A 22,070-nucleotide genomic window follows, 5' to 3' on the forward strand; every position below is an offset into this window, starting at 1 on the left:
TTGTGTCTGATTTGGAATTCAAACATGCGTTTTGGTGCACCCACCTTCCCAGCATACCGGACATCCATTCTTGAGTTGGTGCTTCCTGTAGCATGGGACATAGCATGGCCTTGCTTTCTCAATAGGGCATACACATGTTATAGGCATTCGCGTTGTTTGTGACTGTGGTTCTGGCGGGTGAGGGCTTGGGGGAAGTTGCATGAATTTGGTGTAGTTGGGGTGTGGATGCCATTACCCCCATGTTACATAAGTTGTTTGTGTACTCACCAGGCTCTGGAGGTCCTTGGAGTCCATGTACTCCCACCGGCGGAAGCATTGCCATCAACTTCTCCTCCCAGGGATGGTAATGTACTGGTCTGCGGGGCGCACCACCTCCAGTGATGTTGGTCTAGGCATGCTCTTCATTCATTTCTCTCTTGACTGCCCTCCGCAGATCGTACCACCTGGCTTGGCATTCATTCCTGGTCCTTATGATGGGTGCAGCAGCATTCACCCTATCGACGATCCGCTGCCACAGGTGTGATTTTTCAGCTATGCTGGTCTGTCTGACCAATGTTCCAAACAGCTGTGGCTTGACTCTGATGACTTCATTGACAAGGATCTCCAACTCCTCCCTTGTTATCTTTGGATTCTTGTCGGTGGGCATGGAGTGGGGTGAGGGTGTGGATGGTTGTGGGTGTGTGGGTCTGAATGTGATGGTGTGTGCGTGAATGTGGAGGGGGGTATGTGTGAAGGGGTGTGTTTGAAGGTGTATATGTTAAGGTGGATGGGTGCAGTGGTTTGTGTGTACTCTGTAGCAGTAGTGAGTCTGTTGCAAAGGCTCATGGTTTGTGTGTGTGGTCCCTTTTTATTGGTCCATTTGTGGGTGGGGCTCAGTTTGAATTTTTGGTGGGTGTGTTATAAGGGGTGGTTGTGAGTTTGCCCCCCTGTTTGCCTGTTTGGATGTGTCCAGGTCAGTCCTTTCCATTTATTGTGCAGTGCAGACGTGTTTTGTGGTGTTGTGCAAGTCGAATAATCCCTCCTTGTGCTGTTTTACAGTGTCCGTGGTTCAGTACGGTACAGGGGTACGAGTCGTACAGCCACACACCCCCATGCGTAGTGGATGTGAGGTGCGTACACGGACATTGCTATGTACGGTGCGTACACCCCATTGCTTCTGTACGGTGCGGGTGCGTAGACCACCATCGCGTATGTACGGTGCGTACCCGCAACATCGCGTACCTGCAACATCCGCCGTAAATACGCGATGTTTGGGGTACGCACCGTACATTCGCAATGGGGGTACTGTGCGTACATACGTGCTGGGGGTACGCACCGTACATACGCGCTGGGGGTATGCACCGTACATTCGCACTGGGGATACAGTGCATACATATGCGCTGGGGGTACGGTGCGCACCTACGCGTGGGGGGTACGGTGCGTACCTACGCGCTGGGGATACGGTGTGTACCTACACGCTAGGGGTACGCACCGTACATTCGCACGGTGGGTACGGTGCTTACCTACGCGCTGGGGGTATGGTGCGTACCTACGCGCTGGGGGTATGCACCGTACATTCGCACTGGGGGTACGGTGCATACCTACGTACTGGGGGTACGGTGCATACGTACGCGCTGGGGGTACGGTGCATACCTACGCACTGGGGGTACGCACCATACATTCACACTGGGGGTACATTGCGTACAAACTTCGCTTCATAGCGGGCAAAGTCATTCCCCATGTACGGGACGTTTTCTGTACGAATCATAAATTGCAACGCCGGTCCGGATAGTACTAGTACGGTCGGACTTCATTTTTACGATTTGTACGGAGAAGTGTCCGGGTCCGTCTCGTACTAATTTTCCAGCTACGATTCGTACGGATTGGGCCGATCCGTATGTACTTTTTCCCGTACGGATCGCACTTCATGGGTCGGACGTGACTTGTACGATTCGTACAGAAAAAAACACGGATACGAGTCGTACGGGGAAAAAAATACAGGATCGGAATCGGCCCCCAAATGTACATGTATGTAAGCCCATTGGAGCAAGATCGTGTAATCGGTGCACTCAATTGAATTGTTAATGAAGTAGCTGACCGAGGCATATCATGCTGTTACAATGAGCATTAATTCAAGAATAGCATTCTAATTTAGCGTTGTTGTAGAATCATAAAATGGTATGCAATTGCCGAAGTTGAATAACCAATACACTCCTACTGAAACATGGGTGAAGGTAATCATGTAATACAATGAATTTTAAGCCATACAAAGATGGCGGGCAAAGTTATGTATCACTGAAATGCTAGTCCACTTTTAATGTTTTTTACACAAGAGTATGTAAACGGAAGCGTAATAAGACTTGCTTTACCGTGATAAAGCCGTAAAGGCGAAACGTGTCGGTGTGAAGCCTTCTGTTGCACAAGCGAACAGAATTGAGCATTTCGGTGAGTCCGGAGTACTTCTTTATGAGAAGCAAAGAAGATATGTTGTTGTACTAAGAAACACTGGGATTCGCTCTGGACCACCGCTGAGCTAAAGGCACTGTGTGGTGTGATATATATGTATATATGTATATATCTCTCCACAGAAATGCCCCTGCATTGAGGACGCGACTCACATAGCGAGTGATTAACAAAATCATTTATTCAAAGAAACCGGCATTTCATACCGATCATTTTCAGTCCGTGCCTGACGCGTTTCAGAGCCTTCTCGCTCCTTTCTCAAAGGCATGCTCCGCGCACCATGATTCTGGCTTCCATAGCTCCATCCGTGCTTTCACTTTTATGGGCCTCAGGTGTGCCCGCCTTACGGAGTTCATCAAAGTGCACACTGGGAACTGTGGTTCATTCAAGCCTGCTTTTTACCCTTCAGTGGGTTTGGTGCAATTCACAATTTAAACGGACTCAGTTTCACAACCCTCCAGTGGGTCTCAGGATGAAAGTCCGGTTCCAAATTCATTTCCTCGCTGTGTCGTTTTCAAACTCTGACCAGTTCAAAGTCTGACGATCCCGCATGTGTCTTTCGGGACGGTGCAATCCTCCACGGGTGGGCCACCCGTGGATTATGTCTCCACAGAAATGCCCCTGCATTGAGGACGCGACTCACATAGCGAGTGATTAACAAAATCATTTATTCAAAGAAACCGGCATTTCATACCGATCATTTTCAGTCCGTGCCTGACGCGTTTCAGAGCCTTCTCGCTCCTTTCTCAAAGGCATGCTCCGCGCACCATGATTCTGGCTTCCATAGCTCCATCCGTGCTCTCACTTTTATGGGCCTCAGGTGTGCCCGCCTTACGGAGTTCATCAAAGTGCACACTGGGAACTGTGGTTCATTCAAGCCTGCTTTTTACCCTTCAGTGGGTTTGGTGCAATTCACAATTTAAACGGACTCAGTTTCACAACCCTCCAGTGGGTCTCAGGATGAAAGTCCGGTTCCAAATTCATTTCCTCGCTGTGTCGTTTTCAAACTCTGACCAGTTCAAAGTCTGACGATCCCGCATGTGTCTTTCGGGACGGTGCAATCCTCCACGGGTGGGCCACCCGTGTATTATGTCTCCACAGAAATGCCCCTGCATTGAGGACGCGACTCACATAGCGAGTGATTAACAAAATCATTTATTCAAAGAAACCGGCATTTCATACCGATCATTTTCAGTCCGTGCCTGACGCGTTTCAGAGCCTTCTCGCTCCTTTCTCAAAGGCATTCTCCGCGCACCATGATTCTGGCTTCCATAGCTCCATCCGTGCTTTCACTTTTATGGGCCTCAGGTGTGCCCGCCTTACGGAGTTCATCAAAGTGCACACTGGGAACTGTGGTTCATTCAAGCCTGCTTTTTACCCTTCAGTGGGTTTGGTGCAATTCACAATTTAAACGGACTCAGTTTCACAACCCTCCAGTGGGTCTCAGGATGAAAGTCCGGTTCCAAATTCATTTCCTTGCTGTGTGCAATGTGAACTGAACTAATTAAGAAGGGCACACCGGAGGCCAATCAAATTAATTGAGCACGCAGGGAACTATGGGTACGTGCAAAAGAGATGTGCTTTTTTAATCTGCCTCTGATGAAAGAGCATAAATGCTCTGAAACGCGTTAGGTAAATGGACATAAAAGCGGAGCTGGAATCCTGTTCCTGAGCAATAAAAGGTTTTGAACTTACTGGCTGGAGGAGTGCGTCTTCAATGCAGGGGCATTTTTTGGTGGATATGTATATATCTATATATATAACACCAGGAATCGCCTCCTCCAACGCGCACCATCAAAGCGCAGAGACGAACACGGACCCAAAGTAAGTGCTGATGTCTTTATTTACGGACAAGAACTTTACACAGCCGCCATGACGCGTTTCGGCCTACAGGAGGCCTTGATCACATATATATATATATATATTACCTACTGGCAGTCGCCAGGAGGTAGTTATATTTAGGACCTATTATCCATAGGAAATCTGCAACATTCTATTTGGAATAACGTTGGCGTCGATTGACGGATTTTCGTGAAATTTTCCAAACTTTTGGCCAGCTCGGTCCGCTCCTATCCTGAAAATTTCACGGGGATTCGTCAAGTGGGGGCCGAGAAAAAAGGGGGGTCCTGTTGACGCAGCTACAGCCCGAACTGCTGAACAGAATTACACCAAATTTGGCAAAGAGGTAGTCCTCAGTTCAAACTCGTGCCTTTTGCTTAAATGGTGTAAATCCGTCCAGTAGTTCCTGAGAAAACTAGAGTTAAAAAGATAGATATATCTGGGCGGAGCCTAACAACACATCATATCGTGAGATCTGATTGGCTGTCAGTACTTCATCCAAGAAGTGTTGGCAGCCATCTTGGGACCAATATACATGATGGCACCTCATTAAAAAGCATTGCAGTTAATAGAAGGTTTTAAGACTTTAGTTATATTAGAAATCATTTGTTGATGGTACCATACTCATTTTAGGAATTGTGGTGTGTTCTAAGGTCATTTTACCATGTGAAAAAGCCTTCTGCTGTGATATCATGAATCATGTTTGAGGGAAAACTATTATCTCATGCTTTTCCCACAGAGGTTTGGAAGGTGATCTATAAGCTAAACTGAGAGCATATTTTCTGTAAATTCACATTATCTTTCTCAGTCATGTGAGAATGAAGTCTGACATTCTCAGTAAAACATGTACATCCAACAAGGGCAGAGACTGTCAGTTGATTCCTTTGTGTTCTACTGCAGCTTCCCAGTGTGTTCTAAAGAACAACTAGAGCGCTAACAGTCCTACTTATGACAAACGTATGGCACACCTGAAGCCATCTTGAATGGAATAAAGTGGTAACTCTTAAAACATTTATTTAAAAAGGAACAAAATGAGGGGGTTCATTTTGCCCTAGAAAGTATGATTAGTGCTGCAGAAAGAAAAATTAGGGCACATTTTGAGTGACTTCTCAAATCCTCTTCTATTAAATTAAAAAATTCTGACATGCAGACTGAAACATGCACTTTCAATACCAGCAGCAGACTTTCCTGGTGAGCAGTAGCTTTACTACAGTGATCTAATGAGCAACTAGAGTGCTAACATTCAGAATTTATGGCAAATGTGTGACACATCTGAATACCTTCTCGATGGAACAAAAGTAAAAAAATGAAAGTATTTCCTACTGAGGAGACTGCAGTAAATGAGGAAATTAAGAAACTTCATAACAAATAAATCTCCCAAGATGGCCACCAGAGACAAAAGAGCCCAAATGTAGCCCAAATATCACCCAGATGTAGCCCAAGTATAGCCCAATGACAGAATGTCTCAGAGTGTTCTTAAGAACAACTAGAGCGCTTACTGTCTTACTTATGACAAAAGTATGGAACACCTGAAGCCATCTTGATTGGAATACACTGGTAACACTTAACACATTTAATTTAAAAAGGAACACAATGAGGGGGTTCATTTTGCCATAGAAATTATGATTAGTGCTGAAGAAAGAAAAATTAGGGCACATTTTGAGTGACTTCTCAAATCCTCTATTTCATTAAAAAATGCTGATATGCAGACTGAAACATGCACTTTTAATACCAGCAGCAGACTTCCGTGGTGAGCAGTAGCTTTACTACAATGATCTAATGAGCAACTAGAGTGCTAACATTTAGAATTTATGGTAAATTTGTGACATATCTGAATACCTTCTTAATGGAATCAAAGTAAAAAACTGAAAACATTTCCTACTGAGGAGACTGCAGTAAATGAGGAAATTCGGAAACTTCAAAACAAATAAATCTCCCAAGATGGCCACCAGAGACAAAAGAACCCAAATGCAGCACAAATATCACCCACATGTAGCCCACATGTAGCCCAATGACAGAAGTGTGCAAAACACTTATTTTTTGTGTATTTGCAGTTTTATATAGTGCAGACTTGTCAGGTATTGGAATGCTTTACATGAGCATTGGTTACATCACACAAGATCAAATTCATTTTGGTTGTAGACATGGGGAGATTAAGTGATTTGACCAGAATCACAGAATGTTGAGCTGAAGCAGAAACTCCAACCTGGTTCCCCAGTTGCAAAGTCTGCAGCTCTGGAAGTAACACCACATCCTCTCCCCTAGGTGCAACATTTAATCAAGTGGTCAACTGGATAAAAAAACATAAAGATTACAAATAATTTAAAAGTTCTTTGTCACTTTTTGAAAACTCAGAAAATATGTCCTCATTTTAGTTTTTTAGAGCACTAAACATAATTTTGATGCAAATAAGACCCTCTCATATATGTAATTTCTAAAGGAAATGCTCTAGGTATTACAGTTTTGATTACATCAAGATGACGTCAGGCGTTCCACACTTTTGTAATAAATATAGAATGTTAGCAATCTAGTTGTTCATTAGGATACTGTTGAGAGGCAAAAGCCAGGGGCACGGACTCTGAAAATTGAAGGCAGGTAGGAGAGTGCACAGCCACAATTTGACCACACTGGGCAGGCAGGAAGGGCAGTGGCAGCACAACAGACTATGGAGGGCAGTGGAAAGGGGGTCAGCGGCAACAAATCAACAATACAGGACTGGCAAGAATGGCTGTGGAAATATAATAGACCATTGTGGGCAGAAGGAAGAGGCAGTGGTAGTACAACCATACATGCCAACAGACCCGTTTCAGCCCGGAAACGTCCAATGTTTTTAAGCTCAAATGGGCTTTATTTGATCTTTCTCCTGTCTACAATCTCCTCTTTTTCAATGTAACTCACAGGAGAAAATCAATACCCCAGTTTTGTTTCAAAATCTTCCTCTTACCAAGTTCAAAATGTTCGCAAGTATGGTACATTGGATCATGATAGGCAGGAGGAATTGGGGTAGGGACATGGACTCGGATAACAGAGGACAGGAGGGACATGGAGAGGTGCACCAAACTGACCCTTCAGGGCAGGCATCAGGGTTTGCAGCAGCACAATACACCACACAGGGCATGCGGGATGGGAGTGCAGCACAACAATGCATAGAAAGCAATAGGGAGGGGACAGGACCATGCACATGGACAACAGAGAACAGAGAGGAAAGAGGCAATGGTAGCTAGCTGACCATAATGGACAGACAGGAGAGAAAGCTGCAGCATAACAGACCATAAAGGGCAGGAGGGACGGATCAGGGGCATTAAAATGGAACAGACAAGCCAGGAGGGAGGGAATAGTTGTCTGCACATGGAAACAGAGGGCTGGGGGCAAGGGGGCAGGGCAGGAGCAGCAAGATGACCATGGAGGTCAGGCAGGATGGGCACTAGAAATAAAGACACACCATGGAGAGCAACAGTGAGACTATGATGGCATACACCCAGACCATGGAGGGAAGGTGGGAGGGGGTCAGGGGCAGCCAGCTGACCACACAAGGACGGTGGGAGGGGCCATGGCAGCACAGAAGACCATGAATGGCAAGCGGGAGGGTTAGTGGCAGCACAATGGCTATGATGGGCAAGAAGGAGGGTGCAGGGGCATGCACAAAGGACCATGGTGGATAGAAGGGAGGGTCAGGACCTGGGCACAGAGAAGAGAGTTCAGGGAAAGTGGCCTCACAACAGACCGCGCGGAGCAGGTAGGAGGAGCAGTTGCAGTACAACAGACCAGGGAGGGCAGAAGGGTGTGGCAGTAAAATGGACCATGGAGGACAGGAGGAAGGGGATAGGGGCATGGCATGTGGACAGGCAGGGTTGAGGTGGCAGGGACAGGTTACAGTCATCTGACTATGCTAGGCAGGTGGGAAGGGAGTGGCAGCTCAACAGAACACTCAGAGTAGATAGGAGTGGCAGGTCCATGGAACATGGTGGGCAAAAAGGATGGAGCAGGGGCATGCACAAAGACATCGGAGGGCAGGGGGAAGGAGAATAGGGGCAGCAAGCTAAGCACAGAGGCTAAGCAGGAGGTCAATCATGGGCTATAGAATTGGGCAATGGAGGGCAGGAGGAGTGGACTGGTACATCATGCTAAATGGAGGGCAGTGGCAGCACATCAGACCAGGCATGGCAGGAGGGAGGAGGCTAGTCCATGGATTCAGACAACAGAGGATAGGGAGGAGGTGGATGGGGCAGCAAGCTAACTGTTCAGAGAAGGTGGGTATTAGGAACTTTATTGTTTTTAAAATGTGTGTCTGTGCGAACTACTTAAAATATGAACAAGTATGCAGCATAATCTCACTTTTATTCAGGAAGTAGAGGATGTTTGTGACTGTGACTCTGGGCTCACTTGGCAGAAACACCACCTGACCCTCCACCCCCTATCGCAAAATGTAATGCCGATGAAAAGGGTAGGTGGACGCAGTGTTATATAGAACATAGTCCTGAGAGCACGATTGAAAATGAAAACTAGATATAGTATAGGTATAAACTATGCACCAAAAAGTGTGATATAAGATGAACCGGGGCGTGAAATATAATATGCAATACATTGTGCGCAATGACAGATTCATTGGAGAGCGCGAGATAGCACAGGCACTAGCTCGTGCTATGCGATATGTGCCTTGGAGTGTAATATGCACAGGGCAGTGTTGTGTAACCTAACTAGTCTCTAAAGTTGTAATGTAAAATATGTGCTGGGGAGTGTAACATTGCATATGCACTGTGACAAAGATATGGAACCCAGATTGTAATATTTATGGCATAGTGCTGTGCGTTATAACATAGGCATTGAGGAAGGCACTTTAGATGGGGCAATATAACCCGTGCGAAGGCAAGTGTGGCATGACATATTCACGGAGAGGTGTTACAGTGCACATGGGATAGAGAGTGTCATAGCATACGCACTAGCTGGTGGAATACAACACAGAGGTGTGTGGCACTCGGCGGGCACTGGTGGGTGTAACACAGCATTCGACTCAGCCAGGAGCATGCTGTGACTCTCAAGTGAGGTTTGTCTCCTTTCCAGAGAGTAAAATAAAAAGTATTATGCATCCGGCGGTGGATGTGTGTTTTATTAACCATGAGGGGGGTTTCTTGCATGGTTTGGTCGAATTTTTGTCGAATCCCCTTTGAATGGCTTGCTGTGCGTTTGTATTAAATGTGCCCTTCAATAGCTACCCATGTTTGTATAAATAAACGACAAGGGTGTCTACTTGGAGAGTACCCACCGGCGGGGGCACCAGGATTAGGCACGGTAGGGCGTCAGACACGTCAGAGCTTCACTAGTGGTGTAAATACATTCAACGTGGATTCATTGTATGCATTGTCGCCTTTTAATGAACATCACGTAAATTGTCATGGTGATAGGTACATACGGTTTCTTCAGCATGTCCTAGGTGTTTCTATAAATATATATATTTTTTTAAATAATAAAAAACAAATGCCGGCCCCGGGGAATGGGGTCCCCGGGGCCATAAGTGGCCTGAGGAGGGGGGCAACGCAGCCCCCCTCCTAATGAATAAAAAAAAAAAAAAAGGCCATGACGCGGGGGTTGGGGTCCCCGGGGCCGATTAAGGCCTTGGGAGGGACAAATAAAAACATTTCACCAAAGAAAATTAGGGTGCAGGTCCTGGGGGATGGGGTCCCCAGGGCCAATACATTAGAAAAAGAAGGAGGGCCACACAGCCCTCCTTCTTAAAAAAATAAAATAAATAAAAGACTGGCATCGTGCCGGAGGCCACGCCCCCTCCTTGCAGCACTCTGCAAATGCGCCCCCTGGCCAGTCGTAATTTGGGGAATGAATTCCCCTTCAATACTGAGGGTCCCTGAGGGTCAACTAGCCCAACAGGTATCTCCAGTATGCGCCAGGGAGCAGTGTTGCAGACAGGTGTTCTGAGGCCACGCCCCTTTCTACACCTCTATGCAACGCAGCTCTGTGGGGCTTACTGGAGGTACCTAGTGGGCTAGTTTGACCCTAGGGACCCTTAGGATTCAAGGGGACTTAATCTCTCAACTTAGAACGGCCACAGGGCGCGTTTACACAGTGGTGAAGGGAGGGGACGGGGCCTGAGGTGACATGTGCAAACACGCCCTGTGGCGTGTTTTAAGTTGGGAAAAAATTTCCTTTCAATCCTGAGGGACCCTGGGGGCAATCTAGCCCACCAGGTGCTTCCAGTAAGCACCACTGCTCTGCGTTGCAGAGAGGTGGTGCAGGCCATGCCCCTTTTCACACCTCTCTGCAATGGCGCTTATTGGACATACCTAGTGGGCTATTTTGCCCCTAGGGACCCTCAGGATCAAAGGGGACTTAATCTCCCAACTTAAAATGGCTACAGGGCGTGTTTACACAGTGGGGTAGGGAGGGGACGGGGCCTGAGGTGACGTGTGTAAACACGCCCTGTGGTGCGTTTTAAGAGGTAGTTTTAATCCCCTGGCCTATTATATACTAGGGGCTTACAGAGGAGGTCATGCTAATCACAGGGGGACCCCAATGCATAGTGTTCCCTAGTGTATGTAGGTGTTTTCACTGTATTCTGAGTGTCTTTTAACATAGCACTGGCTCTAGGACTGGTTAGTCAGACTCAGTTACCACCAGTATCCGTCTGAAAAAGTTGAGGGTACAGGGTGATTTTGCAACAAGGCTTCTTTCTGCTCTTCTGTTTGTACTTTCTGCGCGTTATCCTTCTTCCTGCATTTTTCTTCGTCTTTGAGGACTTCTGTTGCTTCTTTCTGCATTTCTTTTCTTTCTTTCTGTGCGTTTTTTCTTCTTTCTTCACATGTCCTATCTCTGTAGGCATAGTTAGAAATTAGCATTTAAAAAACCTTTGAAATTTACTGAAAAAACCATAGGTTTCAGGCACGTTATAGTTAGGAATTAGCATTTAAAAAACCTTAGAAATTCACTGAAAAAAACATAGGTTTCAGGGGCGTTATAGTTAGCTGGACTTTTCACTCGTACAAAACCATTGAAATTCCCCCGTTATAGTTTGTTCAGCTAACTATAACTGCTGATGATGTCACATATTACATCACTCATGACATGGTCAGTGACATCACTCATGACATCACTGATGACATCTCAAATGACATCACTGATTATATCACTGATGACATCACTGATGACATCATCCTTATGATAGAGTGGCAGACCTCCTCTCCCCCTAATATAACCTTTGATACACACATTCAAAAATAGAAACTAAAATTTTCAAAACAATGGACATACCAATACCAGTTACAACAACCTATTCAGTAATTCTAAGATCGACATACACATTCACTCATTCACAAACAGTCCTATACAGTCACTCATACATGTACTCCCTCATCATATGTACTCATACACCTATACATCCTGTTACACAACGCGACTCATCCATAGAGTTACTCACACACATAGTCACTCATGCTAATAAAGAATCAAATATCCATTTAGTGCATATACAGTTATACACACACCACCACACTTACTTCTACAGAAAGTTACACATACTTAGTCTTTTAAACAATCACGTATAGAAACACACACGTATTCATACATTAACTCTTTCAAACTCTCACTCTCACATATACTCACTTATATACACCAATAGTCACATATACTAGTTTAAAACATATGAAGTTACTCATAAAGACACTATTGAGAAGGTCATTCACTCACTAACACACCCATGCACACACTCATCCACCCATACAGTCCTGCACACATGCTGTCTTCAACACATACAAACAGTGAGTCACTCATTAATGCACCTATGCACTACGTAATACCCCCCACCAAACCATACAGACACTCAGACACTCATACTGATACTCGAAAAACCAACTAATAACCTATATAGGCACTCATGTAGCTACACACCAACCCATGCAGCCACTTATACACAAAGTGAGAGACTGATACAGATATTTACATATTTAAACATTACTCACTAAGCCATGTATTCACTAAGATACACTTAATCAGTCAGTTATACAATACATTTTTCAAAAACAAATCATCCATTTAGACACTTATATACCCATTTATTCTTCCATCGACCTTGAGATATACATTAATAAAACATATGTAATTTTCAGAAAAACACACATTCACTGGATAATGTCATCAGTGATGTAATCAGTGATGTCATTTGAGATGTCATCAGTGATGTCATGAGTGATGTCACTGACCATGTCATGAGTGATGTAATATGTGACATCATCAGCAGTGCAGCAGTGCATTGCGGGCGCGCGAGTTATAGTTAGCTGAACTAACTATAATGGGGGAATTTCAATGGTTTTGTCCAAGTGAAAAGTCCAGCTAACTATAACGCCCCTGAAACCTATGTTTTTTTCAGTGAATATATATATATAAGTTACAATGACACAGACTACAAGATGAATATATAGGGATTTAACCCGCGATCCATTATTGATACGGACATTACAAGGTATTCATGTCAATATAAGATATATTTGACTTTTTCAGCTTTTATTGACAATGTTGATTACTGCATAACTCAGCAAACTAATTTAATATGATGTTTTATAATTTATTTGTATTTCAGTGGTTCACCCTGTGATTTTAGACTTTGGTAAACCTTCGGGTAATTACAAAGCACGATATGAATTATGCATCAAGTTGGCAGCTTTTGAAACCTTAGTCTATTAAAGTCTGTTGTCTATGTTTATGCTGACCCATATCACGTGCAGAGCTCTTGCCTTCCTATTTAAGGAAGTAGATTGATTGTATATGTTGTCATGTGAACAAGGCTCTTGGGGAGCCGAAACGTTATGGCGACAATTCTGCGAGCAAGCGAATAAATTTGCACTAAGAACTCTGGTCCGTGTCTGTGATCTCTTGGTTTGAGGCTACAACGATTCAGCCACGCCTAGTGAGCATTACTTGTTGGATATTTTCGGCCGAGTGGCGACGTACGGCCATTACACGAGACCCTTTCCACGATTGGACAACGCAAGCTACGGAGCCATTACCCGTTTTCCCGGGCATTTGTAAATCCTTGGAAGAGGAACGGCGTTGGTCCCCCCTACAAGCAAACGGAGAAACGAGCTGAAGGCCGGAGTCACGGAGGAGTAACCCTCGGGAGGTGCCGAATCGGAGGATACGTCACGCCAGAGGTATTTACCCCAGTGAACAAGCCGAACTGTGTAATTCCGATTTGCGGGGGAGGAATTATAAGTGCAGTTGGGGTGGCACTGAGCAGGATCTTATTGAAGCATCAGCTGGGCATTCCCCCGACATTAGATTTCAGCTATTTTCAGACGCAGTGTATATATTATTACCATGTCAGCCGACAACATGAACGAACGTGAGGAAGCTGCATTAAAAATGTTTTCAGATGATCCCCAAACATCAGTCAACATACGAGACAAAAACAGCAGCGAACCCGTACTGAGAAACAGCACAATCAAAGATAAAATTAAAATACTAGAAAAAAAGTTGCGTAGCGAACAAAGCAAATGGTGGGAGGCGAAGTCCCTCCAAAGCTATTTAGATGTCAACCGGATTCCCCGAGGATTACGTATTTTAACGGCTCCCAATTACGAAAATCCTAATCCTGAGATGATGAAGGAGTGGGCGGCCAGTAATCTTGAAGCGTCAAGACGTCTGGTACTGATCTTGGTCAAATACGCTGAAATCGACAGAGCGCAATTATTAAAGGAGATTGCTACTCTACAGGAAGATCTAGAAACCATCGAGGACAGCGAAGAAAAGAGTAAACTAATGGAAGAAATGAGAGAGAGGCTTAAAAAGGAGCAAAATAAGATAATGGACAGAAAAGCCTACAAATTTCAAAGGGACCGCAACGACTATGAGCTGGGGCAAATCTTTACCTTCTCCAAGAAATATGACACCTATCGGGGCCCTAATACCAAGCATCCAAGTACACGCAAGGCTATGACAAGTAACAAAGAACAAGCTGACACGACTAGGTCAGATTTGAGCTCCTTTACCAGCAGTGGATCGGAATCAGACCAACGAACCGACACTCTGAGCAGTGCAGCAAAACCACACCCCGGGCAAGAGATTCATTTTTTATGCCAGGAAAGGATGCAATCTCTACGGCCCCGAGCACAAAAGACCTACGGAGAAAACGCTCCAATTACAGGCGCAGGCAGAGGCTCAGGGCGAGGAGGCGGCACTTACTACAGGAAGAGGGGCAGAGGCCAGTGGAAAAACAACAAAAATCAATGAATTCAAGTATCAATGACACCACTATTATCAATCTAACGAATACTGTTCTTACACAGACAGAAGAGAAAATACTTAAACTAGGCCTCTCTTTCGCAACTCAATCTAATCTGAATTATACGGACACAAGATTTGACACTTATAAAGCTATAAGGAAGCTAAAATTACGCAAATTCCATGCCATGCGTGAGACAAACAAGCCAACTCCCGCAATACCTGAGACCAGGGTCACGGGATCTGCTCTCGACCTATCCATTCCAAGTGAAATCTTTGAGTTATGGCATAATGACGGAACCAATTCCTTGTCAGGCATCCAGACTGGGAATGAAGTTACCAACCTGGTACCAGTCAGGAAACAGATTTCACCTGCCACGCCATTTAAACCAGCTTCTACGTTTGTGCCGATCCTATTACGTGACTCTATAGATGTTTTCAATGAAAATGTTACAGCACAGATCAAAGATCTTCACAGAAAAGTCAGTAACCGGAAAAATAACTTTGACGTGAAAAATGTTCAATACCACACGCTCATTCAGAAACTTAATAAAGACAAAAGCATTGTAATACGGGGCAGTGATAAGGGAGGCAATATTGTACTTATGCCCAGATCGCTGTATGACAAGGAGGCCTACTCCCAGCTCAACAATAGACAGCACTATGAACGCAGCACCATGTCTACCCTTAAAACGATGCAAGGTGAATATCATAAGAAACTATTAAAATGGAAAAACAAATCTTTGTTAACCAATGATGAATATACATTTCTAAAGACGGATCATCCTCAAGTCCCATTCATTTATTTCATCCCAAAAGTGCACAAAGACATGGCTAATCCCCCTGGGAGACCAATTATCTCTGCCAGAGGGGGTCTCCTGGAAAAGACATCGGTGTACATTGACTATTTCCTACAGGGATACGTCAAAGCACTTGAATCTTACGTCCAGGATATGGGTGATTTTCTTTTCAAATTGCAGAAGATAAAATGGAAGGACGGTTATTGGATGCCTGCACTAGATGTTTCATCGTTGTATACTAGCATAGTACATCAGGATGGCATGGCAGCGATTGAACACTATTTATCCAAAAGGGAGGAACATTTCACAGACCATACTAATATGCTAATGGAAATGTTAAAAATTTGCCTCCATAACAATGTGTTCATGTTTAACAATTTGGTGTACCGGCAACTACAGGGAGTAGCCATGGGGGCCAGCTTCTCTCCAAGCTACGCCTGTTTACACATGGGGGCTTGGGAGGAGCTGGTCCTCAAGACTCAACATGGTGTTACAATGGATTCCCTTGTGGTAGTGTGGTATCGGTACATAGATGATCTGTTTGTGGTATGGGGCGGGAGCAAGGAAACGGCTGAGGAATTTGTTATGTCCATCAACAACAATAACCTCAATCTCAGCTTTACAGCTAGCATGAGCCAGAGCAGTGTTACTTTTTTGGACACCGAGGTATATATCTCTAATGGTGCCATTGAAACCAAACTTTTCAGAAAAGAGACCGCAGGTAACACAATATTACATGCCACTAGTGCTCACCCACAGCACCTCATCAGTAGTATACCATACGGTGAGATGCTACGACTTCATAGGGTTTGCAGCAATGAGATGGTGTTAGAAGAGGCTCAAGGAGCTAGCAAATTGAGATTCTTACAACGTGGCTATTCAGAAAATATAATTGACAGGGCCGTTAGTAAATCCCGCAGCAGATCCAGAATAGATTTACTCTACAAATATGATCACACGATCAATAGTGATACAGCAATACAAGTAACACAGAAACAAACAAATGATTTCAGAATTATAACAGGTTTTAATAAACAACACAAAGAACTGTATCGGATTTTCAATCAAAATTGGCCCATCCTACTTAGTGACCCCATTCTGGGTCCTACCCTACCACGTAAAGCAACTGTAACTTTTAGCAGGGCACCCTCCATGAAAGACCACATAGTTGATACCAACCCTGAAATTATGGAAAAGACTAGTTGGCTTCAAACCAATGGGGTTTTTTTTAAATGTAAAACTTGCAAAGCGTGTACGCATGGGGTCAATACCAAAGAATATATTGATGGTTTTAGTGACAAGAAACACCGCATTGAGAAGCTTTTAACGTGTAAAACAGAATACGCTGTGTATGTGCTCCAATGCTCTTGTTCACTCAGATATGTAGGCAGTACCAAATTGGAGGTACATAAACGTATTCTACAGCATCTTAGGGCTATTGTTAACCAGGACAATACTTACCCGGTGGCACGCCATTTCAAGGAGGCACACCGCAGCAATAGTAAAGACCTGTCCTTCTTTGTCATAGATGCAGTACCAGCTAGTCGACGAGGAGGCAATAGGGAGGCGAAGTTGAGGCGGTTAGAAACAAAATTTATACTTCAACTAGACTCTAAATCGCCAGGAGGTCTTAACATTACTGAGGATTTACACACGATTTTATATTAGGTGCCACTGCTCATATATTTTACCCACCATCAACGTACTGGATGATAAGAATGATGATGCTTTGTACATGTGTATTTAATTGTTGTATTCTAGCCTTTTAAAACATATGGATTTTATTAAGGGTTTTATTGTAGTGGGAAAACAATTTTAACCTTATTATATTCTATTTATTGTTTTATCACCAAAGTATTTATTATCAGTGGTATTGTTTACATCACCAATATGATATACATTTAAATAAGGCCAGACAATACACATTCGCCTCTCCACATCTTGGTTAGGAGGTACTATTCAGTACTGCATATCACCCGACCCCATTAACAATAGCGCTGAAATTACTTGGGTGGGTATTAATATGATGAGGTAGGATATATACAAGCAGCGATGTATCACCCCTTTACATGCACATAGAGGTGGACCTGAATTTGACAGGTAGCAATTGAGGCTCTGGTTCAATAATACTGGAGAGCCACAGCACACCTAGCCACAGGATATTCTAAACCGTACAGTAGCCTCAATGTTGAATTTGCTGAGTATTAACTATGTGGATGTCTAATTGAGAATGGCGACTGGGATTAATCAGCTGATCTCTTAAATATGTTTTACATACCTCGCACTTCCAAAATAACTGTGACTTTTTATCATTAATGCTTTTAACGTTCGCATTTTCATATATGAATTTTAGATGAATTTTACTATATGTCTTTGATGTAATGTTAAATTATTTGATGATGTGTTTATTTATTGGCGTTATTTGCACTTTATACATTTCCTCACTTTCGCACACTGCAAGGATCTGCAGTGTACAATAGGGCAAGAGCAACTCAACATAGAGCATAGGGGGATTTATCCCATAAGTTACAATGACACAGACTACAAGATGAATATATAGGGATTTAACCCGCGATCCATTATTGATACGGACATTACAAGGTTTTCATGTCAATATAAGATAGATTTGACTTTTTCAGCTTTTATTGACAATGTTGATTACTGCATAACTCAGCAAACTAATTTAATATGATGTTTTATAATTTATTTGTATTACAGTGGTTCACCCTGTGATTTTAGACTTTGGTAAACCTTCGGGTAATTACAAAGCACGATATGAATTATGCATCAAGTTGGCAGCTTTTGAAACCTTAGTCTATTAAAGTCTGTTGTCTATGTTTATGCTGACCCATATCACGTGCAGAGCTCTTGCCTTCCTATTTAAGGAAGTAGATTGATTGTATATGTTGTCATGTGAACAAGGCTCTTGGGGAGCCGAAACGTTATGGCGACAATTCTGCGAGCAAGCGAATAAATTTGCACTAAGAAATCTGGTCCGTGTCTGTGATCTCTTGGTTTGAGGCTACAACGATTCAGCCACGCCTAGTGAGCATTACTTGTTGGATATATATATATATATATATATATATATATATATATATATATATATATATATATATATATATATATATATATCCGGTCGCCAGTAGGTAGTTATAGTTAGGACCTAGTTTCCATAGGAAAAGCGTTTTTTCTTTTCCCAATAACTTTGGCTGTGGTTGACGAATCTTTGCAAACATTTTAAAACTAGTGGGGCGCTCCGGTCAGCTCCTGTCTTGAAAGTTTCGGGGTGAATCGCCAAGCAGGGGCTGAGAAAAAGGGGGGGTCCCAAAACGTATTTTCCCCATGTTAATTTCCATGGGAAACTTTAGACAAAGCTACAGCCTAAACTGCTTAACGGAATTACATCAAATTTGGCAAAAAGGTAGCTCTTGGTTCAGAAAGAGACCTTTCTGTTAAATGGTGTGAATCCGTTCAGTAGTTCCTGAGAAATTAAAGAAAGAAAAAGTTTCGATATCTGAGCGGAGCCTGACCACACAAGCACGAGCTTGCCTCTGATTGGCTGCCAACACTTCAAACCAGGAAGAGTTGGCAGCCCTCTTGTGCCTCGCATCGAGTGAAAATCAATATATATATATATATATATCTTAATGTCTTTTAAACAAACTTTTTTTATCTAGTTTGTCTGATTTTTATAGTATTTTTTCAACAGTAGTGTGCTCTTTCTAACTACACCATTCCGAGTTACACAATGATGTTTCATAGGCGCTCTCTCACTTTGCTCGCTATCTAGCCCGTGCGGCAAAGAAGGAGGGGTGGCTGAGTATGCTGGTCTGCATGGGGAAGAGTTCTGGGGTGGGGGGAAGGGAATGAACGGGGGTGCGTGTGTGGAACTCGGCAGGATCCTGGGGTGCCTTGCTCGCTTTTCGATCCCTCCCAGTGGTGACCTCATGCACTTGTGCGCTTTTCTGTAGGACGAGTCCGAGACCCCCGAATGTGCCAGGAGATTGCCCGCGGTCTCTTATTGCCAGAGGTGACTGCACAGCGGGGGCTGTCAACCCGCAGTCAACCGAAAGATGAGATGTGACTCGCACACGGGGGCACAGTCACTGCACAGCCCTTTAAATTCCATAGGAAGGTATGAACCTGAGGTAATGAGCGCTCGGGATGCAGGAGCTGCGCTTCTTTGGTGTAGCTCCATTTGAACAAAGCGGCTTATAAAGTTTGGAACCACAACATTTTATTCTTAGGTCTGTTCTACAGACGCCCTTAGCTTTTTGACAGCATCATGTAATTAAGGGAAAGTATACGTGAAAATATACATATGTTTACATAGAAGAAATTATCGGCCTGCCAGCTTCATCATTAACTGTCATTTACATAATTCTTTTACCCACTGCAGCATGGGGCAGTAGGGCAGGCCTTTCAGCCATTGGCTCTGCTGAAGTGTAAGTTTCGACATTTAGACCAATCACATTTGCACTTCAGCCTAAATAAGGGATGCCCTTTCAGGGAGGTGACTACCCGTCAGATATTTCCAGACGGTCCGTAATTTCACATTGAAATCAGTTGTCCGTAATTGGTGCCCTGTGGGGTCGTTTTCAGCGTAATTATGGGAACTGTAGTCAACAGAGGTAAAACAGGTCTGATAATTACAGGTTCACAGAGTGCAGCATAGCCTTCTGCTGCTTTTTGCCTCGCTTTTCTGCTTCTGGACACTTGAGCAGAGCAACTTGTTTGATCCTCTGCACAAATGTCATGAATCATTCATAAGCCACACACGTAGAGTCAATCATCACAATACTCACTCAGAGCCACGTGTTCAAAGACACTGCCTGCTTTATACTTCACATAGTTTGCATCTCTAACTTGTCATGTGCATAGTGCCAATATCGGCCACACTCACCAGCCCTCCCACAGCAACATACATGTAACATAAATAAGCAGACTAGACAGCTTTTGGTGGGAAAAATTGCTGCAGGTTTATTAGCATACCAAATATGCCAACATGGTGGGTTATCTTACAGTCGATCCAAAGGCAAGAAGCCCCTCACGGCCTACCACCTGATGGGCCAACATGCATCGTGGCCTAAGCCAATCAGTGCTTAGCAGTTGTGGTGAGGGGATAGCCCCTCCCACTTCTGGTGAACTATCGGTCCACCCTAATACTCACGCCCCCCTATGAGGGGCAGAGCGTTCAAGCGACCCCCAGTTGTACAGGTTTCCAACCGCCCGAAGGACAGACAGGGTGCCATCGCACCACTGCGCCCACCGCACAGACTTCCTGGGGATATTAGGCCTCAGCACCCTTTGTGCTCCTGAAGAAGGTACCCCTGAGTACCTTTACACCTCTGGCTCGCCCTGTAACTCCGCCACAGCCCTGGGTGTGGCAACCGTTGCAGCCAGGGCCCCCCACCAAGGCCGGCATTCCTACTTACATCCTGCTGTTTCTAGGTCCTCTCCCCTATCCAGCAAGAACAGGTCCATGCTTATACTGGAAAGATGAACCCCATCGTCCGCAAAACACCCTGTGATGTCATCAGTGATGTCATTTGAGATGTCATCAGTGATGTCATGTGTGATGTCACTGACCATGTCATGAGTGATGTAATCTGTGACGTCATCAGCAGTGCATTGCAGGCACGCAAGTTATAGAGACATATTTTTATCAATGACGGCGTTAAAATTATTGCCGATTTAGCGGCAGAAAACTGCCGCTAAAGCGGCGATAATGGGCTTGATAATATGCCACAGAGAATTCCCATAGAAGCCCAGGTTCATACCAGAACATGGGCTTCTATGGGAATTCTCCGGGGCATATTATCAAGCCCATTATCGCCGCTTTAGCTGCAGTTTTCTGCTGCTAAACCGGCGATAATTTTTAATGCCGTCCTTGATAATATCCCCCATAGTTAGCTCAACTAACTATAACAGGTGAATTTCTCTGGTTATATATATATCAATCCGCACAATGGTAAACCCCTGTGAGAGAGCCGCAGGTACGTGGTAATGGGTGATTCTTTATTCAAAACAGCTTGCAGGCAGACAGGAAACACAAGATTTCCTCCAGTATTGAGAGTCAACCTGACTCACCGCAAATATCGAACTCAAGTCCTGCACCCATTATTAAAAGCACCTGTCCCAGTGGGCAGGGCCAACACTCTGGCCTTATGGTCCTCGTAGAGTCAGGAAGTATCCTCATGTGAGTTAAGTCCGATGTGCAGGCATCATTTAAAACTCTTCCCTCAGTGGGTTTATGAACAACTGGCTTCACTTTCTGCCGCTTTTCATCAGCCGCACTGTCACAACATGGCCTCCTGTGCTGTAGAAGAAGTCAGCATGACTCCATCTCGAGCCCGCTTCCATGCGGTGGGCTTCTCTCGCGACTGGGTTTCAGCCGCATAACATCAATCCGAACAAAGGTAAACCCCTGTGAGAGAGCCGCAGGTACGTGGTAATGGGTGATTCTTTATTCAAAACAGCTTGCAGGCAGACAGGAAACACAAGATTTCATCCAGTATTGAGAGTCAACCAGATGCGTTTCAGGAACAAAGTTCCCTTCCTCAGTGGCGTGACTCACCGCAAGTATCGAATTCAAGTCCTGCACCCATTATTAAAAGCACCTGCCCCCATGGGCGTGGCCAACATTCTGGCCTTATGGTCCTCGTAGTGTCAAGAAGTATCCTCATGTGAGTTAAGTCGGATGTGCAGGCATCATTTAAAACTCTTCCCTCAGTGGGTTGATGAACAACTGGCTTCACTTTC

This window comes from Triturus cristatus, chromosome 7, assembly GCF_964204655.1.
Source record: "Triturus cristatus chromosome 7, aTriCri1.1, whole genome shotgun sequence".
NCBI classification, from domain to species: domain Eukaryota; kingdom Metazoa; phylum Chordata; class Amphibia; order Caudata; family Salamandridae; genus Triturus; species Triturus cristatus.